Below are 23,568 nucleotides of genomic sequence, written 5' to 3' on the forward strand. Positions count from 1 at the left end.
TGATAGATGAAATTGAAAAGAAATGTGGTGTAGGATCGGTGCTAGCGTGTGTTCCCAAGAATGATAACAATTATGAAGTAGTAATGCGGGAAAGGAGAAATGTAGGAGAAATATCAGGAGACGGTTTATTTATACAAGGTAAATCCATTAGTGTAAATGAACTAGTATCAGTATTTAGAATTGTGTCAATTTTCAATATGAGCATGTACGTAACAGATGAAGAAATAATTGATAGATTTGATAGAATGGGTGTTGAAATAGTAACTGACATTAGGAAAAGAAAAATGAGCAGTAGATCGAATGTATATGATGGTACTAGGGTTTTTAAAGTAAAATTACCACCTACACTTGCCTCAATACCGTATTCTATGAAATTTACAGTTAGCGGGAAGGAAACAGCATATTATAGGGTTATTCATAATGACCAGGTCAAAGTTTGTTCGGGTTGTTATAGTGCTGAACATTTATACAAAGATTGTCCAGAATTTAAATGTTTTAAATGTGGTCAACAAGGACATATTAGTAAAAACTGTTTAGAGAATAAGTGTAAGAGTTGCCTAAGGCCATACAGTGATTGCGATTGTTTAACGAGAAAGCGTTATTTCGGAGAAGGATTTGGTCATATACCCGAAGGAAAAAGAAAAACACCTTGGGGCAGAGTTTCGGACCACAAAAGAAAATATCAAGAAATTATCACCAGTAGTGAAGAAAACAATACAGAATTAAAAGAAAGTGAAAATGACTTGATTAGTGGGAATACGTTAGATGTTGGTCCCTCAGTCATAAGTTCGGAACAGGGAACCAGTGATGATGTGAAAAAGTCAAAGGTGGTAAAAGTTGTTGCCGATGTACACACAAGTGATATCATGTGTGATGATATAGAAGCTAATGGTGAGGATTGGAATGGAGATGACGTTAACAGAAATGGTAATGGTAATGGAGATGGAGCAATTGGTGATGGTATTGGTAATGGAGATGAAGATGATGATGATGAATATACAGACGCTGATGAAGCCATGGCAGATGATGTAACAGAGACCGTTGATAACGCGTCCGAAAATGGTGAAAAGACAAAGATCGCGACTGACAATAGCGAACAGACAAAGATCGCGACCGACAATGGTGTAAAGACATTATGCTGCAGCTGTAATTTTAACTATCGCCGATTTCCTCTATCAAATATATTTACCGACAATTTCAGTATAATATTAACATGCATATATACCATACATATCAGGTAACACGTGTCCTTATATGATCAAGTTAAACAAGAGGTAGTCATAAGCATCGGTGGTTCAGTGGTAGAATGCTCGCCTGCCACGCGGGCGGCCCGGGTTCGATTCCCGGCCGATGCATTTCTTTTTTCGTCTCTTTCAAATGTTTTCAATTGATTAGAGGACATATTGGCACATAATCGTATCATCCACAAATATATAGTGGGCATTACTGTTAATTAACGTAAAAAGAAATTCATTTGATGCCATCATTTCAAATACAACGCGTGCGTCTCTTCGCTTTGGAGGTCAATCTTGAAAAAGATACAAATAAATATCGGTAAGAACGCGCTTTATAAGTGTGCCAGGAGTGAATGGCTCCTGCGCTGCCATTTTTTAGTAATAGAGTGGAATTGTATAGAGAGAGTGGCAAACGCAGGGAATAACGTTATCGTATCTAACTTATACCCCGAGGGGATAATGTCATAACAACTGACTAAATGACAAGAAATACATAAAACATCAACATGACTTTAAAACAGAAAGTCATAATTATTTGCTAGTGTACATTCTTCTGCAGGACTGGTGTGATGGTCACCCATCTCATTTCAGTCGGTGTCATTTCAAGACATAATATTAAGGCACAAAACAGCGGCAGATGCAAACTGCAAGCTAACATACGTTGCAAGAATTAATTGCAATTTATTCGCTCTGATGAGTATGTGAATCCTGCATATCTTTTTCGTGACTTTTAACATAGTTTCCTCCAAGCACAAAAAATTAAAGCTCCGATGCCGGGAATCGAACCCGGGCCGTCTGGGTGAAAACCAGAAATCCTAACCACTAGACCACATCGGACTTAGTATAACTAGTTAAAATTAAGCTATATATAAAAGCGTCCTTACCGAGCCTAATACATTTAATATGATTGTGTCAACATATAACACTGGACACTTTTAATTTGCAAAACACTCATTTGCAAATCCGCCGCCGCCTCAAACAAGAGCTACAATATCATGTATATAACCAAAATGTGCAGAATTACATGGGATTCAATAATTTCATTGGTTTTCTACAGTTACTTTCATATTTATTTTGCAATTTGAATTATAAAAACATGGGATTTTCAATATCCCATGGGACAGGGCAAAATCCCATGGGATTTACCATTATCCCATGGGATTTTGGTTAAATCCCATGGGATTTTTTTTTGTCCCATGGGATTATTGTAGTCCCATGGGATATTTGTTGTCCCATGGGACAAAAAAAATCCCATGGGATTTTTATTATCCCATGGGATTTTTAATATCCCATGGGACAAATTAAAATCCTATGGGATTCTAATTGTAAATATATAGATATAAATAAACAGTAATGTGTATGTTACAATGTATTCTATTTGGTAGTAAATTAATATAAGATGAATCTTTTTAATTGAATATCTTTTTTTCTTGGGAAATGTTAATTTAGCATATTGTTCTTTAACTGTTCAAAACTAAACTTTTAAACAACAAAGCAGATAATGTAAGTATCAATATATGTTTATTCATGAATTATAGAATACTTTCTTGAAACACAATTATTTGCCATTTGAAATCAATAAAAACTCTATTGTTAGGCTTAACATACTAGTAGCTATTTAAGTAAATCTATTTTTTTTTTCACAATATCCCTCAACACAAAACATTAATAGTTTCTTATCATCCAGCATTGTTTGATGGTATAGTCCACTTTTTGGACATTCAGCACAGAACTTTGACATTATTGTGGTTTCAATATTTTTTTGAATTTAAAAGAACTTCAAATCATTGACTGAGTGATGAAAATAATAACTGATCCAACTTTTTCTTTGAATTTATTCTGGTCTTGTTTCTATGTTTTCTCCATTTATTTTAGGTGGTGAATTTCAATCCTTCTGAAAAAGAACCAATAAAATCTAAAGTAATGGATTATACAAAATTGTTTTCATACATGTAGCAATAATATGATTTTCAATAAAAATAGCTATGCGGTATGGATTTTACTGATTGTTAAAGGTTGTCCAGTGTCATCAGTTGCTAACGGCCTACATCCTTTGGTCTCTGATGGAGGGTTGTCAAATTAGCAATATACCACATCTTCCTATTCTAATACCATATAACAATCAATTAATGTATTCTTCTTTATAAAATTTGGGTATTTTCCCAAGTTATATACATAATATATATATATACTGTAAATTCGGAATTAATGCAAGTTTTTTTTTATTGCGAAAAATGCAACGGAGTTGTTAACGCAATAATTTAAACTCGTATTATGAAATATTTTATATGGATTAAACAGGATTTTTCAAAATCGTAAAATTTAAAATCGCATTTAAGTCTAAAATGACAGAATCGCAATAATAAATGCACGCAATAATTTATGAATTTTACAGTATAAAGATCAATGTTAAAAGTTAAAACTTTAGACAACTATAATAACATTCCATTATTCACAAGAATTTGCAATATATTATACAAAATGCAGACAACAGAAACAATATTTCTTTAAGCTTTTGAAGTTCAGACAGATTTCAATTTGTGTTTTATTTCAATGAAAAAATACCTTGAACATATTGGAAATTATAACATTGATACAAACAAAATATGTATGTTTTATCCTTTTTTTTTTGTGTTGTTGGCTTGCTGTCTCATTTTAATATACATTTAAACATACATCAATAATCTTCTTCTTTATTAAAAGTAAAAATGGGATATTTTTGATTTTGATATCCCAAAACATTATAGTTCTATCACATAACTTATTACCAAGTTCAAAAACACCAATGTGTTTGATATTAATTTTAAGACATGTATAAATGTTCCAGACCATATCAGTATTCGGATCTTACTTTTATGGTCCAGAACTTACAGTCCCACCATATGTGTACAGTCAGACCATTTAAGTATACTTGTACTGTCTGGTACCAGCTCAACCAAACCTGTGTTTTTATTTTAACTGCAATTAAACTTTTTGTATTAATCTATTAAAGATTTCAGTTATGTTGATCTGTACTGTACATTTGTTTGTAATAAACTTGACCAACTTCTTAAAATTGGGCAGACTGTATGCGTACAGTCAGTCCAAATACTTGTTTGTTCTGGAACATAAACATGATTAACAAGCATTTGGCAGGATGTCATGCTAAAATCCCATTAATATTAGTACTAAATTTTGAGTATATACATGTAAATCCACAAGTTACTTACTGAAATTCATGGTGAACACTCACCAAAAACTTACAATTTAGAGGAAAGACTGGAAAGATGAATGCACTAACACTATCAAAACAGAGCATAAAACTTACCGAAAAACAAGATGTTTTACATTTATCCAGGAGCAGGATAATTGAAAAGTTGTTTTTTTCTTTCTCTGCTGTCCATCATATAACCTTTGAATTCATTCATGCAAAATATGAAAATCTGCAAAGGTAAGACCTAGAACCTCAACTTATCCACATTTTGAATTTTGAACTGCATACTTGTCCTTTTCATCTTGCTGACAACCTAAACATAAAAAAATGATAAAAACATAATTCTAGATTGAATTTGTGTTTTTATTTTTGTTGGTACATGTACAAACAATTTTCCCAACTTTAAAATGAAAACATCATCACCAAAGAGGAGGTCATACTAACCTCCGAAATATTTAAACAAACCGAAATTATTACTTGATAAAGATCTTGTCGTAAATTAATGGCATAGATACTCTTATTTTTGAAAACTTGATGTCTATTGCATACTTATATTCCTTTCTACGAGAGTATGCATATTAAGATGGACTCCATGGACTTTAATGTAAGCATGATTAATTTTACAGTCACTGACAGTTTTTCAGCTCTATGTGTACATTTTGAGAGAATCTTGCAATACTGTATATTGTGATATTCAGAACTTATTGTGAGGTTTTTATTAATACAACTGAAAGCTGTATCTCGTTTTCATTTCTGATACATATTTATGAGCTGAAGACCAGTGCCGAATTTTTCTCACTGCATTGAAGACCCATAGGTGACCTTCGGCCGTTGTCTGCTCTTTGATTGGGTTGTTGTCTCTTTGTCAAATTCCCAGTTTCCACTTCCCATTTTACATGTTTTATATCATGTATGCTGATTTTTCTTAAATTACAATATTCAATCATGCAATTTTGTCTATTATTGAAAATACGATAAGCAAAAATAAATGCACAAAAAATTTAACATTGTTATATATATGTAAGACTTTTTTTTAAATTCAAAACAGTTGCCTACACTGTTAATTTCCTTGTTTGATTTCATATTTTTAAAGCCTTTATAGCTAGCTAGATGGTATGCCGGGATCCAGCCATTTTAAAAAGGGGGGTTCCCAACCCAAGACAAAGGGGATGATCCTATATTCATTTGATTTGTTTTATTGTCTCATACAAGAATATATATGGTTTGACGGTGGGGATCAGGGATCCTGAAATTTTTTCACCTAACCACTGGATGACAGGGGATCTCAACCATTCAAAAGTTTCTCAAACATGTGGGGGTGGGGGTGAACCCCATGGACTCTCCCTATATTTCCTTTGATTTGTTTTATTGTTCTATACAAGAATATATAAATATGGTTTAGGGGTGGGGATCTTGACCGTTTACAAGTTTTCAAACTAGAGGGGGTGGGACTTCACTTTTATTTTATTTCATTATTAATTTTATTGTCCCCGACAAGAATATATATGGTTTAGGGGTGGGGATCTGGATCGTTCACAAGATAATAGCACATTCTCAAATTGAACAGAGTGGGGTAACCCCCAAAGACCTCCTTTTAATTTCATTTGATTTGTTTTATCGTCCCATTCAAGAATATATGGTTTAGGGATGGGGATCTAGACCGTTTACAAGATAATAGCATATTCTCAAATTGAAAGGGGTGGGGATTACCTCCCATGGACTCACCCTCCCTTCTTTCTCCCCCCCGAAATACCTTTTAATAAGCCCCAATGCACAGATAGTTCACAGTATTTTCCCTTGATTTACACTAAAGAATATACACTATACAGGTGTAATTTTTTTTTAAAAGATAATACAACTGAAGACCACCATGACCACAGTGGTGGATCTAGAATTTTTTATAAGTGGGGCCCACCGACTGCCTAAGAGGGGCCTGCTCCTGCCATGACTCAGTGATTCCATATATAATCAACCAATTCTTTTCCCAAACAGGGGGCCCTGAACTCCTGATTCCCCCTTTTTTTTCCTCATTTCAATCACCCTGATATAAATTTAGTTTTATCACTTACAATAGGAATGGTTTGAATTCCCCAATAATTCTTATATACCATTAATATCAACATATTTCATTTTTGATAAATGAAAGGCAAAAGTTTTCTATGGGTAGAAATGGATAGTGGGAAGCTTTCAGATTCACACCATGCCGGTGGCTGTGTTCAGAGTGCTGGGTTTTTATGACCCTCGTTGTTTGCGGACTAACTATTTAGGCCAGTGGTGGATAATAGTGTGCGTGCATTAATCTTCTATACCTTCTTAATCAATATATTCAAATACTGACGGCAAGTGTTGTAATGATGTATCAATGTCTTTTTGAAATCACCGTGCTATTTACATGTGGGATCGAGAATGCAGGGGAAGGAAACTTGTCAATTATGTTTATTTCTAAGCCAAAATAAAATGAGCCGCCGTAAAATTAACCTTGGGTAATAACAGTGCATGTAAGGCTCGTCTCGGAGGGGTGTCTTTTTTTCTGTCTTCTTTTTATGCCCCACCTACGATAGTAGAGGGGCATTATGTTTTCTGGTCTGTGCCTCTGTTCGTTCGTCCGTTCGTTCGTCCTGTTTCAGGTTAAAGTTTTTGGTCGAGGTAGTTTTTGATGAAGTTGAAGTCCAATCAACCTGAAACTTAGTATATATGTTCCTTATGGTATGATCTTTCTAATTTTAATGTCAAATTAGAGTTCTTACCCCAATTTCACGGTCCACTGAACATAGAAAATGATAGTGCGAGTGGGGCATCCGTGTACTGGGGACACATTCTTGTTTTAGTTATATTTTTAATAACTTACACTTTTTTCCATTATTCTCTTTCTTTCACTATTCTTTATTCCTTTTTTTACTTTGTCCTTTGTTCTCTATTCTGTTAATTCACATCCATACCCTCTTATGTGTATGTGGACTTACTGTAGTTTATTTTTTAGTTCTGGCAGAGATATTAGATACAACATATATGTCTCTGGTTCTGGTATTATGCGATAAGTCAATTTCTTTTTCATGCAGTGTCATGAAATACAATGGTTTTATGCATATCAGCCAAGATTGTGCGCAACATTTTAATAAACAATTCAACACTATATACACGTTATGTGAATTTTATTAAAATCGATGAAGAACATGAATTTGGCAGCTAGTGCCCCTTAAACAGGTAAAGTTCAATTAACACATTCTGATCTACTGGCATTCAACACCAAATTACTTACTTGCTGTATATTGATAAATGTGATTGTATATTGTCAATACCTCAACATCGAGAATACGTCATGTGAGGTGTTGGTCGCTACGTTTGATACGGGGTCAAAGGTTGCGGCTTCGAGACAGAGAAAAACATCCAGGTAAAAAGTGTAGAATTTTGTTTTTGAAAATTTGAGTTGTAAATTTTCCTAAAAAGTACTTAATTCCGTTCATCTAATTGTAAATTTTCCTAAAAAAAAGTACTTATTTCCGTTCATCTATTATGGGTATAAACTAAACTGAACAAGAAAAGTATTAGTAAACAGACAGAAAGTCCGACGTTGAATTAATTATTTTACAATTAATTGTTTAAATATATGAGAGAATGTTTTAGGCGAATTTTCTTTAATTACAGATAAATGTATTTTAGGTTCAGGAAATGATTTATTCTACGGGTACGTTTAAACAACCGCTCAGGACCTCCTGGGTGCACTCAGGACATACAAAGTGCACTCAAGACCCATTACCGTAATCATATCTGCACACATGAAGGATGTTTATATTCGTTATACGCTTCTTATTTTAGAGTTAAATTTTGGTAGAAGTTGAAATCGCAGGGGCGGATCCAGCCATTTTTAAAAGGGGGGGGGTCCTAACCCAGGGCAAAAAAAGGGGGGGTTCAACTACATGTCCCCATTCAAATGCATTGATCGGCCAAAAAAAGGGGGGTTCCAACCCCCCCGGAACCCCCCTCCCCCCTCTGGATCCGCGCCTGAATCGAACTTAGATAGATATGTTAATTCTTATAAAATAATGAGGGCACGTGTCACTGATTACACAACTACTGAGCCATGAATTATCCAATCAACAAAATTGATTGGATTATCTTTATTGTTTTTTAGGAATTGTATTGTTTAGTTCAGTTTTACCTTTGACATGAATTTGCATATAGAAAAAATAAAACATATATCTCATTCGATGTGCTTTTTCAGTTTATTTTTCATGATGACGGGTAAATTAATTTGTTGTGTTTTGCAGTTCACGATTTTATAGTTGCGTTTTTTTTTTCTGTAACAAGTTCGATTTTTTTTTTTCAGTGTGATTCTTTTCTCTATCTCTCTCTCTAAATCAAGTTTTTAAACAAACACAATGTTGACTGAATATCAAATTTTATTACATTTGTATATCTTTATTCTCAACAAACCATTATACAAGAGAAGACAATTATATATATACAATATTCAGTTAACCTTAACGGAAATCTGTGCACGAAGACTTAGTCGTGGTTTGAACGGATTTCGTGTCAATAAACTGTCTTCGAAATAGTCTTTCTTTGTTAATGTTTGTGTCATTTTGGTCTTTTGTGGATAGTTGTCTCATTAGCAATCATACCACATCTTCTTTTTAAAAATTTCTCGCTACTACAATCTAACTTACATATTTTTTAGAAATAATTATACCCAAAATATCATAATTTTCAAAAAACGGAGACGAAAACGGAGACAAGTTCATTTTCAGAATTTATTTTCGCATTGAAATTCGTATCAGGCTTGTGAAACTGGACAAAACGACTTTAATTAGAGAAAAAAAAATTAATAAAAACGGATTTCTTAAAATATTCGTACGCGTATAACTCAAAAATAAAATTTCTGGACAAGTTCGATAAAAATGAGAAATAACATCTAACTACATGTATATGAGTTTGATTGTTTGAAAAGTACGGCTTTTACCGTTTAGAACGGATTCCATATACAAAACTTTAATTAATATAAATTCTTTTAAAGTATGAACATTTATAATTATTTCCCTTTTCAAACTCGTGCAAAGAATTAATTACTGGTCTAGGACATGATAATAAAATTAAGAATAAAACTTAAAAATTTATGGAACGAAATTTTAATAAAAGACGAAAATCTTAAAACATCGTGATATTCACTCTAGACGTCACAATATTACTTCCCGCATGGTCACACTGTACTAACAACACAATGTATAAAACAACAATAAAGATAATCCAATTAATTTTGTTGATTGGATAATTCATGGCTCAGTAGTTGTGTAATCAGTGACACGTGCCCTTATTATTTTCTATTACATCCCAGCTCCTTTGTTCTAACAGGGGTGATCTGAGCCGGATCGTACCAACCAGATCACCCCAGTTTGAGTTTCTTTGTTGTGCATGCTTTCCTTTGTTCTGTATCATTTTGGCGGGAATGTCAAATCCACTATAAAACTTATAATTAATTATACGGAATAGACTATCTACCAAAATTCACGTAGAAAAAATCCAGAGGATATGCTGGGATTCGAACTCAAGACCTATAGCATATCAAGCCAAGAAACATACCACTACACCAGGACGACTGGATATGAATTTACAGTAATTTAACAAACTTAAAGGAAGCAAGATCTTTTTATAAGTGGGGCGAGTTGGCAGACCTTTATTCGGTGGGGTTTTAACCCTTTTCGTTAATAAGTGAGTTGTCAGACTGATTGTTCAATTTGATTTTACATTTTTTTTAAAGTGGGCGATTCGGTAAACAAGAGTGGGGAGATTTTTTTATAAAGTGGCGATATAGTGTGGGCCGATAGGCAAGTGGGGCGAGTTGACATTGTTTGATATCTACTCATCGGGTTCGGGGGTCATAAAGGGTATACATTATATAATAATATATAAAGTATATTATAATGTTTGTGTGGCGTTCTAAACTAGATTTTATGAATTGTAAATGTTTTTTCGTCTAATCTAAAAGAGCTGGGATGTAAAATAGTTATCCCACTCGGACTTGGTGTGTCAGTGTTAGATCACCCTCTGGCCTCCGGCCATCGGGATGATCTTACACTGACACACCGCGTCCTTATGGGATAACTATTAAAGAATTACAAATTCTACCAAATTTTACTCTAAAATAAGAAGCGTATAAAGAATATATGCATCCATCCTGTGTGCGATGACTATAAAGGGTCCTGAGTGCACTTCGTATGTCATGAGTGCAATCAGGAGGTCCTTCAAGCGGTGTTTAGACGTACCGTTATTCTTCTGGAAGCTTCAATTTTTTCTTATCAATAACTTTTACACAAGGAGACATTTTTTTTTTGACAGCATGAACCCCAGTTATCCCGCTGCAAATGTTTGCACCTGTCCTAAGTCAGGAATCTGATGTACAGTAGTTGTCGTTTGTTTATGTAATATATACGTGTTTCTCGTTTCTCGTTTTGTTTATATAGATTAGACCGTTGGTTTTCCCGTTTGAATGGTTTTACACTAGTAATTTTGGGGCCCTTTATAGCTTGTTGTTCGGTGTGAGCCAAGGCTCCGTGTTGAAGGCCGTACTTTAACCTATAATGGTTTACTTTTTAAATTGTTATTTGTATGGAGAGTTGTCTCATTGGCACTCACACCACATCTTCCTATATCTATTTTAAACACAAATTAAGAACGAAAATCGTTTACAATTAAATTTTATAGAAGGAAAAAAGGGGGGGGGGGTAATAAACAAATTTTATTTACGCTCACATACTTTTAAACAGATTTGCATATGTAAGTTCTCTATAGTTAATGTTTAATTATTTCAGGAGTTTTGAAAAAAAGAATATTATATACAGTTTAATTTCGACTAAAATAGTGATTCTTTTTATAGATTTGGTACCTCAGTTTCGACTCAACATTTCATTTTGAATTGTTAGATGGCAAACTCTTTAGGCGAATATTGTTATCTGTTCTTTATTTAATTATGGTGATATTGGCGATAATATTCATTATAACAAGGCCTTGTACAAATCCTTGATTATAGCATGTTTGGTAATATAAAAAGACGAAAGTAGACAAACCCTAATTATGCAGGGTTTCACAAGTTGATCTCCAAGCGGCCCACATTTAACATATAATAAGATCTATATTTTTCAACGTTTTCAAAATGAAATAACTTGAATTGAAAATTTCACAACTGTGAAAATTTGTTATTTCTAAACGTCTTTAATTATTATTTCGGAAAAAAAAATTATTTAGCATATTCATATATTTTCATAATTTTTTCCGAGGAAACCTTTTTTTTTGCAAAGTTTACTTCTATATGTTTTTAACCATCACCAGCGACTTATTCTCTGCCATCACCAATTAGTCCTAATTATTAAAGATCAATTGCCCAAATTCAAATGATGATTGGTATATCGTATTGAATATGACCATCGGTCATCCGTGACGTATCCCAAATAACGACGCATGCCGATAGATAGATCATAGTTTATTAATTAGCGTCTCGCAATTTAAATTTCATCAAGGGGACTTAATTAAACCAGTTACTATACAAATCTTGAAAAAACGATGTACATGTACTTTTTAATATTTTTAAAACAAATTACGAAAACGGTTAGTGTAAAAATCACCGAATATAAATGTTTCTTTCTTGCAGGTTTTGGCATTTGTAAATAACATTAACGTTTTGGAATTCTAATGCAAAAGACAGTCGATTCAAACTGAAATAACTTCTTTAAAGATGGTTTGATTTTTTCAGAGACACATGTATTATATATGTCTCAATACATGTATTATATGTCTCTGATTTTATCAAAACAAAAATTACAAAATTATAAAATATGTTAGTTATCGAATGTATACCCTGAACTCTTACTATGATATATACATGTCCTAAGTTACTTAATGTCCTGTGTGCAACCAGGAGATCTTGAACGGTTTTTAAACGTACCATTATTTTATATGCATATATTCAAAGCTGTTCTTAATTATATGCATATATTCAAAGCTGTTCTTAATTATATGCATACTAGGTATCAGTGGCGGATCCAGGGGGAGGGTTTCGGGGGTTGGAACCACCCCTTTTTTTGAACGATCAATGTATTTGAATGGGGACATATGGTTGGAACCACCCCCTCCCCCTTTTGTCCTGGGTTGAGACCCCCTTCTTTTCAAATGGCTGGCTCCGCCGCAGAGGTATATTTATATATATATGTGTGTACCAGCCCCCCTCCTAAATCTTGGGAAACAAATGGTAGATTATATAGGGAATCACAGAAGCATGACTGGACGTGACCCCTCTAAGGCAGTCAATGAGTCCCCACTTATGAAAATTTCTGGATCAACCATTGCTTAGTTCTAGTTATCTTAGGTCCTAGTGTGAAATAATGCCAATAGGTCTTTTAAAACACATCTTTATTCATACATGTATATATACGTTTTCTCACGGATTTGTTCATGCAATATTGGAATTATGTTTACTCAATGCGCAATTACTGAAGTTTATATTTGCTACTTTTCTTCTTAATTTCGAACAATTTTTTTTTGGATTTTTTTTCTTCGAAAAATTAGTGGTGTTGAAATAGGGAATGGACACAGATACCTTATCACATTTAACCAAAGAAATGTTGTATAATGTCATCAATCTGTATTACACGTAGACAGGATGTTCTCTAGAAAACTATACGTTATACACACCCGAGAATACACGCACTGTCGTAATGGAAAATTACTGTATGTTATAGTTACCTGTAATCAGCTTTGCAACACCATGTCATGACAGTTCAAAAAGATTTTCTTCAAATCAAATTGGAATATTCATTTTTTCTGTAAAATTTAAAACTTTAAAAAGTAGACTTTGACAAAATTATGAAATAGAAAGAATTGAACAATTTAAAATCGTATTTTAACAAAGATTTAGATATAATTTTACAACGATCCTTACCAAACAAACGTTGAATCAAACGATATGAACCTACGCAGTTTTATATTAAAATACTGACACACACCAGTTTGCCATCTCAGTATGCAAGGCAAGGGTGCTTAGTGAGGTGCTGGAACTTGATGTACATGTATCATTAAGTTAATACAGTTCTGTTAGTATTGACTGCCTTTTTACAGAGACTTTCTATTCTTACTGTTATCAGTTAGTATAGATCGGTTCCTGGCTTAGAATGATTCTCTGCTCAGCAAATGGTGCGTAATTAGCATTTGAATCAAATTTCTTGTAGAAGTAAAAAACACAAATTAATGTATTTGACAACTTTATTCAGGAGCACAGTCTATATTATCCGGCGTAAATAACTTCGAGATTTATGTGGAAGTTTACTCTGCTGCTCGATCTATGCTAATCGATGTTCCAGTATATTTCATATTTATATTTATTCGTGAGGCCTCGTCATCGTTTATATTCACTAAAGCACAGTCGCCTAAATATTTTATATGGCGAAAAATTGCGAAAATTGGGGGAAATAATATATTTTTAGTAGCATTATTATTTTAGAATCTTAAGAGGTTGCTTGCAAATTTAACTCTAAAATGAGAAGTGTATGACGATCTATAACGAATATATACATCCATCATGTGTGCAGATACGACGGCGACTATATAGGGTCTGCCATGAGTGCACTTTGTATGCCCTGCATGTGTGCACCCAGGAGGTCCTCCTGAGCGGTGTTTAGACGTACCGGGAAAATCTTATCTGATTCAGGATCAATTCATCGGTTACACTCCCCTGTCACCAGTGATTCTTTTTTGCTGACATTCTGAAAAAGTATTGTGTAGTCCTTGTGTAAGTGTTGACTCTCAACTTGCACATGTGATTTTTTAACACTCCCTGGACTTCTGCAAAAACAGAAAGTCACAGGACAAAAAGTCAAACACATGTCAAACTCAGGCATAAAGTAACAAAGTTAATAGGACAAAAAGTCACAAACAATTTGTTGACAATTGATTGAATATAAATGAAAAAAGATTTTGAAATATCTTCTTTTTATTACATTATATTCATTTTTAATTTTAGGAAATTGTTCATAATATAAAAAAGAAGATGTGGTATGATTGCCAATGAGACAACTGTCCACAAGAGACCAAAATGACACAGACATTAACAACTAGAGGTCTTTACGGCCTTCAACCATAAGCCAATATAAAGAAGGTATGGTATGATTGCCAATGAGACAACTGTCCACAAGAGACCAAAATGACACAGACATTAACAACCATAGGTCACCAAACAGCCTTCAACAATGAGCAAAGCCCGAGGTAAAGCCCATACCGCATAGTCAGCTGTAAAAGGCAATCATACTATATCTTTTTTTTTATATTTACATGTTAAAAAATGCGTGCAAATGTAATCAAAAGCTGCACACAAACGTAATGATTTTTGTGCGCAAATGTAATGATAATGTGCGCAAACCTAATGCACTGATTTATTTGTTTTTAATAAATTTTAATTTAAAGTTGCTACATCATGTTCATGTATAAAACTTCAAGAAAAATACAAAAAGAGTGTTTTCTTGTTCAAAGAAAAATAATCTCAAAACTAAATTGTGACTTTTTGTCCTGTGACAGTGTGTGACTTTCTGTCCTGCATTCAGATTGAATAGGGGAGTTTGGTTGACCCCGCCGCCCTCTATCTGAGACTACTATCTCAGTGATGAGCTTTATGTTTCATGTACAAATGTATTGTGCTTGTCATATATATGTATGTCGGATAAAAGCTCTACAGACCTTTAATATGTTGTATTGTTATATGTATAACCGACAATAAATAAATAGCCCCTAACAAGTAAGAATTAGATTACTTCTTTTTGTTTTGACATCTTGCATGGGTTTTTATAGCCCCGTATTAAAATTATGCCCCCACTTTAAAAAAGGGGGGGTATACTGTTTTACCCCTGTCTGTCCATCCATCCTTGCGTCAGTCAGTCCGTCCGATGAATATTTTTCGTCCTATTTTCCTTAGGAACTACAATAGAAGGATTTCTGAAATTTGGTTTCAGGGTTAAATAAGTCAGCTATACCGTGTGATGCATTTTCAGATTCATCACTCGACAACTTCCTGTTTTCCCAACACTTGTATGATTTTACACATGATAGCCAAGTTGAAAGTTGAAAACTAACAACCTAATTTATGTACAAAAAAATTGAAAAACAGATATGTTACACATAAACAAACGACAATCACTGAATTATCGGATCCTGACTTGGAACAGGCACAACCATAACAAATTGGCAGGGTATAAGGAACTTTGAAAATATTTAGTTTTTGTGGTTTGGTCAATTTTCTGGATACTGTAAGCAATAAGGCCCCTTTATTTAGTGAATGAAATAATTGTAAGATGCACTTAGCTGTCTGTCATATTTTATATGAACTTGACCTCATTTTCATGCATGGTTCATTGGTCAATGAAACACTGCATTGTTTTGTCAGTTTATCATATGTTTAAAGTTACAGGTAGATTATATTTGGTAGATATGAAACAATTGTAAGGTGTGCATGTCTGAATGGCAGATTCATATATAAACCATGACCGCATTTTATTGTTCTTTGGTCAATGATAAGTTTTCTTGGTTTTGTCATTTTATCAGGCCACATTTAAAAGAATGTCTGTTTCCCCTCCCCGGGTCTACCCTTTGTAAACAGACCAGGAAGGCAGTTTTTTTTTAGCTCACCTGACCTGAAAGGTCAAGTGAGCTTTTCTCATCACTTGGCGTTCGTCGTCTGTCGTCCTGCGTCCGTCGTCTGTAAACTTTTACAAAAATCTTCTCCTCTGAAACTACTTGTCCAAATTCTACCAAACCTGGCCACAATCATCCTTGGGGTATTTAGTTTAAAAAATGTGTGGCGTGACCTGTCAAACCAACCAAGATGGCCGCCATGGCTAAAAATAGAACATAGGGGTAAAATGCAGTTTTTGGCTTATAACTCAAAAACCAAAGCATTTAGAGCAAATCTGACATGGGGTAAAATTGTTGATCAGGTCAAGATCTATCTGCCCTGAAATTTTGATGGGTTGCTGCCTGTGAAATGGTTATTTTAAGGAAATTTTGCAGTTTTTGGTTATTATCTTGAATACTATTATAGATAGAGATAAACTGTAAAGCAATAATGTTCAGCAAAGTAAGACCTACAAATAAGTCAACATGATCAAAATTGTCAGTCGACCCCTTAAGGAGTTATTGCCCTTTATAGTCAATTTTTAACAACTTTTCATAATTTTTTGTAACTTTTTTAAAAATCTTCTTCTCTGAAACTACTTTGCCAAATTTAACCAAACTTGGCCACAATTATCATTGTGGTTTGTAGTTTAAAAAATGTGTCCGATGACTCAGCATACCAATCAAAATGGCCGACATGGCTAAAATTAGAACATAGTGGTAAAATGCAGGTTTTGCTTTATATCTTTGAAACTAAGACATTTAGGGCAAATCTTTCAAGATTTAAATGTCCATCAGAATAAGATATATCCCCTCACAAATTTTCAGTTGAATTGGACAACCTGTTGTTGGGTTGCTGCCCTAAAATTGGTGATTTTAAGGTAATTTTGCAGTTTTTGGTTATTATCTTGAATACTATTATAGATAGAGATAAACTATAGACAGCAATAATGTTCAGCAAAGTAAGATCTACAAATAAGTCAGCATGATCAAAATTGTTAGAGGACCCCTTAAGGAGTTATTGCCCTTTATAGTCAATATTGAACAACTTTTCGTAATTTTTGTAACTTGTATAAAAATCATTTCTAAAACTACTTGGCCAATTTTAACCAAACTTGGCCACAATCATAATACTAGGGTATCTATTTAAAAAAAAAAGTGTCTAATGACCCCGCCTACCAACGAAGATGGCCGACATCAGTAAACACATTAACAGGTGAGCGACACAGGCTCTTGAGAGCCTCTATTTTTTTTTAACTGGATGTGATTGTCATAGCATGGTCACATGAATGGTTTGACTTGTCCAGTCCAGGCCTTTTTTCAGTTGTTTGTGCTCAATTTGAGTGTATTTATTTAGATTATCAATCCTTCTGCTTTCAAGCACTTTCCAAAAATGGAAACAAATTATTTTCAGGAAAAAAATAATTTCGATTTTTTTGTGGAAAATAATTTTTTGACCCGGGCGCTTATTTTTGACCCGTGTGGGGGGAGGGGAAACAAACATATTTTTAATTTTGGCCTTAGATTTTTTAAGCATAGGTCTACTTGTTGTATGGAATGACTACAAGGTATCATATAAAAAAAGATGTCTGCCTGCCAAGGTTAATTTTACTGTGACCTCATATTCATAGAATAATGATAATATTCATGATATTGAACAGCAAGAATGATGAGTAAGTTGATGTTATATACAAATAAGACAAAATTTTCAGTTGCCTACTAATTATGTAATACATATAGTAGTTATTTTTGTCATTAAATGATGTTTACCCTTTTATGTGTAGGGCAAGAACATGAAAGATAAAGGGGAAACTATAAACAGAAGAAATTATCAACAAAATAAGATTTACAGAGGTCAACAAAGCCTAAATGGTAAGTCCACTGTTATAAAAAATTTTGTCCTTGAATAATAATTAAATATTTATTAAAATAAGATGTGGTATGATGAAAGAGAAAACTATCCACCAGAGTTCAATTTAGTGGATGTAAGCATTGTAATTACTTATTAGAGGCCATTGATGACCTGTAAGTAATGAGAAAACCCATACCCTATACATGTTATAGTAATCTATAAAAGTCAACACTAACCAAATTTGAAACAGAGCATCAATTCAAACGTCAAATATACCAGACTAATTTATAAAAACAAAAAATTATGAAAAATAAAAATGACGGGTATGAACCAACATCAACCACTGAACTATGTACAAGCTCCTGATATTAGACAGGTATAATATGGCTGGGTTGATATAAAAATAGGAAACACTTAGCAGTCTGATTTCCAATGAGACATTTCTCCAATAGAGATCAAATGACATTTAAGGAGGCTCTAGGGTATAACAATTTCAGAAAAATGTTTTAATTTTTTTTTTCATAACTCAATTTATTTATATCTTTATCATATGGTACACCAAATCATTCAAAACAATCAATTCGGTTTGGCCCCAGATGACTTTTAAAATGCATATATCATTGAAAAAGCTCCAAATTATCTCCCTTTGGTGCAAAAAAGCCATTTTTTGGCATTAAAAATGTAATATCTTATTTAACTCATCGGTGGCCTATATTTTTTATTATAATTTTAAATAAGCTGTACTTTAACTAAACTATTATAAAATTTAAGCGATTTCTGTAATTTAGTACTTGAATATTTAAATGAAAGTTTATCATATTAATCATAAACATGATAAAATGGGAGAGATCCGTTTGCGCCAAAAATGCGTCCTTTTGCGCCACAACTTTTTTTCTCTAATGCTACGTTTGCGCCACCTGTTTTAAAATTACATGGTATCATTTGCGCCAAAAATAAAACATACGAATGTGCCAATTAGAAGAAAAATGACTTCCCTCCTCCCGCTTTATTTGGACTTGGAACTAGCAGTTTACACGGCAAATTTTTCCTTTTCTGAAACATACTTTCTTCTTACTACTGCTGCATGGGTACTTCCAAATTTAATGTATGTAGTAGCTTGTAACTTCACTTTATTGTCAAAAAGACAAAGATTGAAGGATGAAATGCAGAAAACAGATCATAATAATTCCCGTGGAATGCTTCTGCTCCATTACTGGTACGTCTTGCGGTAGATAGAGTTTCAGCCAATAAAAAAGCACTGTGTCATCAACATACATGTATGTGGCTAAAAAGTAAAATCACAAAAATACTGAACTCAGAGGAAAATCAATTCGGAAAGTCCATAATCACATGGCAAAATCAAATAACAAAACGCATCAAAAACGAATGGACAAGAACTGTCATATTCCTGACTTGGTACAGGCATTTTCAAATGTAGAAAATGGTGGATTGAACCTGGTTTTATAGCTAGCTAAACCTCTCACTTGTATGACAGTCGCATCAAATTCCATTATATAGTCACCGATGCGTGAACAAAACAAACAGACATAATAGGTAAAAATGTCAAAAATAGGGGTACAGTAGTCAACATTGTGTTATCATCTTAATCACTTAAAACATAATCAGCAATCTGTATAATGCATGTCAAGTCATTTCTCTCCAGATGTTCATCTTCAATGCTGAAATATCTCCGAACATATGATATTTTTTAAGCCAAAAATAAGAATACACATTCATCATTAATATTTATGATAGAAATGTGTACAGGTAAACTGGCGCAAATGAGTTCCGAATATTGGCGCAATTGAAACATTTGGAAAAAATCTTTTGGCGCAAATGATACCCCTGAAAAACAGTAATTGGCGCAAACAGACTGCTGCCGATAAAATAGCCATTTTATTGATCTCTTCACTGATAATTTTTGAGTTTGTGTATTTGTAGGTCAGAAATCTGGATTTTCATGGTCATCATTCACAGATCAATACTGAACGGAAAACTTAAAGCTGATATTTTTCTCCATAGTGCGACTTTTTTATTAATTTGAAATGGAACATGTTTTTTCCTACATTTATTTGAAAGAGGAAATTTCAACATGATGACTATAAACAAAAAGGAGTCATATCATCACGATCATTGATGCACAAGAACTTGATCATATAAATACAACAATGTAATTATCAATTGAAAGATGGAACGAATGAACAAGATATTAGAATGTTGTTGTCCAAATAAACTTGCTTTGTCTTCTCATTTGAATCTCTCCATTCAATAAAGATGTACAGAGGAAGATCTTTGAAGAACAGATTGAAAAAATGTTTTGTCTAAGAATTGCAGGAATATTCTAGTGAATGAAATTATTTATTGACTTCACTCTTATATAGTGGACTGAATAATTGTACATAGCAAGCTGTGAATAAAGAAAGCAAAAACTTTAACAAAAAGTGTTTATATTATAAATTTGCAATTATAAGCATACTATTATGTACACCACAAAGTTATATATATAATTTAAATTGTTTGCCTATACAAGTATTGCAATGAACCTATAACAAAGAAAATCTTACCTCATGAAAAGAGTGAACTATTCAGTCAGAATATGAAATATTTTTTCAGTTCTATTTTTCATAATAGAATAAACAAGACAAAGATTTCAAAACAATATTTTTTCATTTATTTAGAAATTTCATCATTTTGTTTCAGTGAAAGGACTTTATTCTTTGACTGTAAAATATTATTATTATACATTCCAAAATAAGAATAATATTTATTGTCATATAAACAAATAAAAAACATGTTTGTGACAAAATTTAAAAAAAATTATATATATGTATATATAAAAAATATAAAAAAAACTCGTATACATTTAAAACATTTTACTACCAAACAGCATTCATTGTAACATACACATAACTTTATATTTATATATATATATTTATAATTTTAATCCCATAGGATTTTATTTTGTCCCATGGGATATTAAAAATCCCATGGGATAATTATAGTCCCATGGGATTTTTTTTGTCCCATGGGACAACAAATATCCCATGGGACTACAATAATCCCATGGGACCAAAAAAAATCCCATGGGATTTAACCAAAATCCCATGGGATAATGGTAAATCCCATGGGATTTTGCCCTGTCCCATGGGATATTGAAAATCCCATGTTTTTATAATTCAAATTGCAAAATAAATATGAAAGTAACAGTATAAAACCAATGAAATTATTGAATCCCATGTAATTCCGCACATTTTGGTAATATACATGATATTGTAGCTCTTGTTTGAGGCGGCGGCGGATTTGCAAATGAGTGTTTTGCAAATTAAAAGTGTCCAGTGTTATATGATAACCATGATTCAGCTGACAGCATGACAGGAGAGTATTCAAAGCTCACAAAATTATACCAGTCGGTAATTATAGGATGCAGAAACGTATATCTACAACTGATAAAGGGCAAAGTTATGTATTTAGCTTAATTGTAATTACATGGAGTGTATGCATTGAAATTAACATGTACCATATGTCGACTTTACGAGTTCAAGTTGTCTGTCATGCAAACCACAACAGAAATCGTGTCAAATTACAGAACTTTTCGTTTTGCGATTAGGTCTTCTTTGAAAGACTTGGATTTAATTATCCCTCCCCCTTTTAGATCACGATTTTTTTTTTTTTTTAACTATGCGGGTAAGCTTAAGTTGCAAATTATACACGAAGCCGACAGTAGCGGGGATATTTCTGGTCATTATATTTCAACCTCGAATAGAGATTATGCTGCAGCTGTAATTTTAACTATCGCCGATTTCCTCTATCAAATATATTTACCGACAATTTCAGTATAATATTAACATGCATATATACCATACATATCAGGTAACACGTGTCCTTATATGATCAAGTTAAACAAGTGATAGTCATAAGCATCGGTGGTTCAGTGGTAGAATGCTCGCCTGCCACGCGGGCGGCCCGGGTTCGATTCCCGGCCGATGCATTTCTTTTTTCGTCTCTTTCAAATGTTTTCAATTGATTAGAGGACATATTGGCACATAATCGTATCATCCACAAATATATAGTGGGCATTACTGTTAATTAACGTAAAAAGAAATTCATTTGATGCCATCATTTCAAATACAACGCGTGCGTCTCTTCGCTTTGGAGGTCAATCTTGAAAAAGATACAAATAAATATCGGTAAGAACGCGCTTTATAAGTGTGCCAGGAGTGAATGGCTCCTGCGCTGCCATTTTTTAGTAATAGAGTGGAATTGTATAGAGAGAGTGGCAAACGCAGGGAATTACGTTATCGTATCTAACTTATACCCCGAGGGGATAATGTCATAACAACTGACTAAATGACAAGAAATACATAAAACATCAACATGACTTTAAAACAGAAAGTCATAATTATTTGCTAGTGTACATTCTTCTGCAGGACTGGTGTGATGGTCACCCATCTCATTTCAGTCGGTGTCATTTCAAGACATAATATTAAGGCACAAAACAGCGGCAGATGCAAACTGCAAGCTAACATACGTTGCAAGAATTAATTGCAATTTATTCGCTCTGATGAGTATGTGAATCCTGCATATCTTGTTCGTGACTTTTAACATAGTTTCCTCCAAGCACAAAAAATTAAAGCTCCGATGCCGGGAATCGAACCCGGGCCGTCTGGGTGAAAACCAGAAATCCTAACCACTAGACCACATCGGACTTAGTATAATTAGTTAAAATTAAGCTATATATAAAAGCGTCCTTACCGAGCCTAATACATTTAATATGATTGTGTCAACATATGATAACCATGATTCAGCTGACAGCATGACAGGAGAGTATTCAAAGCTCACAAAATTATACCAGTCGGTAATTATAGGATGCAGAAACGTATATCTACAACTGATAAAGGGCAAAGTTATGTATTTAGCTTAATTGTAATTACATGGAGTGTATGCATTGAAATTAACATGTACCATATGTCGACTTTACGAGTTCAAGTTGTCTGTCATGCAAACCACAACAGAAATCGTGTCAAATTACAGAACTTTTCGTTTTGCGATTAGGTCTTCTTTGAAAGACTTGGATTTAATTATCCCTCCCCCTTTTAGATCACGATTTTTTTTTTTTTTTAACTATGCGGGTAAGCTTAAGTTGCAAATTATACACGAAGCCGACAGTAGCGGGGATATTTCTGGTCATTATATTTCAACCTCGAATTGAGATTATGCTGCAGCTGTAATTTTAACTATCGCCGATTTCCTCTATCAAATATATTTACCGACAATTTCAGTATAATATTAACATGCATATATACCATACATATCAGGTAACACGTGTCCTTATATGATCAAGTTAAACAAGTGATAGTCATAAGCATCGGTGGTTCAGTGGTAGAATGCTCGCCTGCCACGCGGGCGGCCCGGGTTCGATTCCCGGCCGATGCATTTCTTTTTTCGTCTCTTTCAAATGTTTTCAATTGATTAGAGGACATATTGGCACATAATCGTATCATCCACAAATATATAGTGGGCATTACTGTTAATTAACGTAAAAAGAAATTCATTTGATGCCATCATTTCAAATACAACGCGTGCGTCTCTTCGCTTTGGAGGTCAATCTTGAAAAAGATACAAATAAATATCGGTAAGAACGC

At 33.5% G+C, this 23,568-nt stretch overlaps 2 long non-coding RNA genes and 5 other non-coding genes across 7 annotated transcripts; 4 read left to right on the forward strand and 3 right to left on the reverse strand.

Moving 5' to 3' along the window:
* Positions 1 to 1,284: 1,284 nt before the first annotated feature.
* Positions 1,285 to 1,355, forward strand: Trnag-gcc (transfer RNA glycine (anticodon GCC)). Its single transcript has one exon. It is a non-coding gene; the product is annotated as a tRNA-Gly (tRNA).
* A 645-nt stretch (positions 1,356 to 2,000) lies between these two features.
* Trnae-uuc (transfer RNA glutamic acid (anticodon UUC)) lies at positions 2,001 to 2,072 on the reverse strand. Its single transcript has one exon. It is a non-coding gene; the product is annotated as a tRNA-Glu (tRNA).
* Positions 2,073 to 2,737: 665 nt separating this feature from the next.
* Positions 2,738 to 6,995, reverse strand: LOC139495541 (uncharacterized). Its single transcript, XR_011657390.1, has 3 exons — positions 6,738 to 6,995; positions 4,543 to 4,741; positions 2,738 to 3,129 (listed from the first exon to the last, which is right to left on the reverse strand). It is a non-coding gene; the product is annotated as an uncharacterized lncRNA (long non-coding RNA).
* Positions 6,996 to 13,867: 6,872 nt separating this feature from the next.
* Positions 13,868 to 20,367, forward strand: LOC139495542 (uncharacterized). The gene is made up of 3 exons (XR_011657391.1): positions 13,868 to 14,203; positions 17,859 to 17,946; positions 19,868 to 20,367. It is a non-coding gene; the product is annotated as an uncharacterized lncRNA (long non-coding RNA).
* A 1,476-nt stretch (positions 20,368 to 21,843) lies between these two features.
* Trnag-gcc (transfer RNA glycine (anticodon GCC)) lies at positions 21,844 to 21,914 on the forward strand. Its single transcript has one exon. It is a non-coding gene; the product is annotated as a tRNA-Gly (tRNA).
* Positions 21,915 to 22,559: 645 nt separating this feature from the next.
* Trnae-uuc (transfer RNA glutamic acid (anticodon UUC)) lies at positions 22,560 to 22,631 on the reverse strand. Its single transcript has one exon. It is a non-coding gene; the product is annotated as a tRNA-Glu (tRNA).
* Positions 22,632 to 23,288: 657 nt separating this feature from the next.
* On the forward strand, positions 23,289 to 23,359 carry Trnag-gcc (transfer RNA glycine (anticodon GCC)). Its single transcript has one exon. It is a non-coding gene; the product is annotated as a tRNA-Gly (tRNA).
* Positions 23,360 to 23,568: the final 209 nt, after the last annotated feature.

The sequence above is a fragment of the Mytilus edulis genome, chromosome 11 (assembly GCF_963676685.1).
Source record: "Mytilus edulis chromosome 11, xbMytEdul2.2, whole genome shotgun sequence".
Taxonomy (NCBI): Eukaryota; Metazoa; Mollusca; class Bivalvia; order Mytilida; family Mytilidae; genus Mytilus; species Mytilus edulis.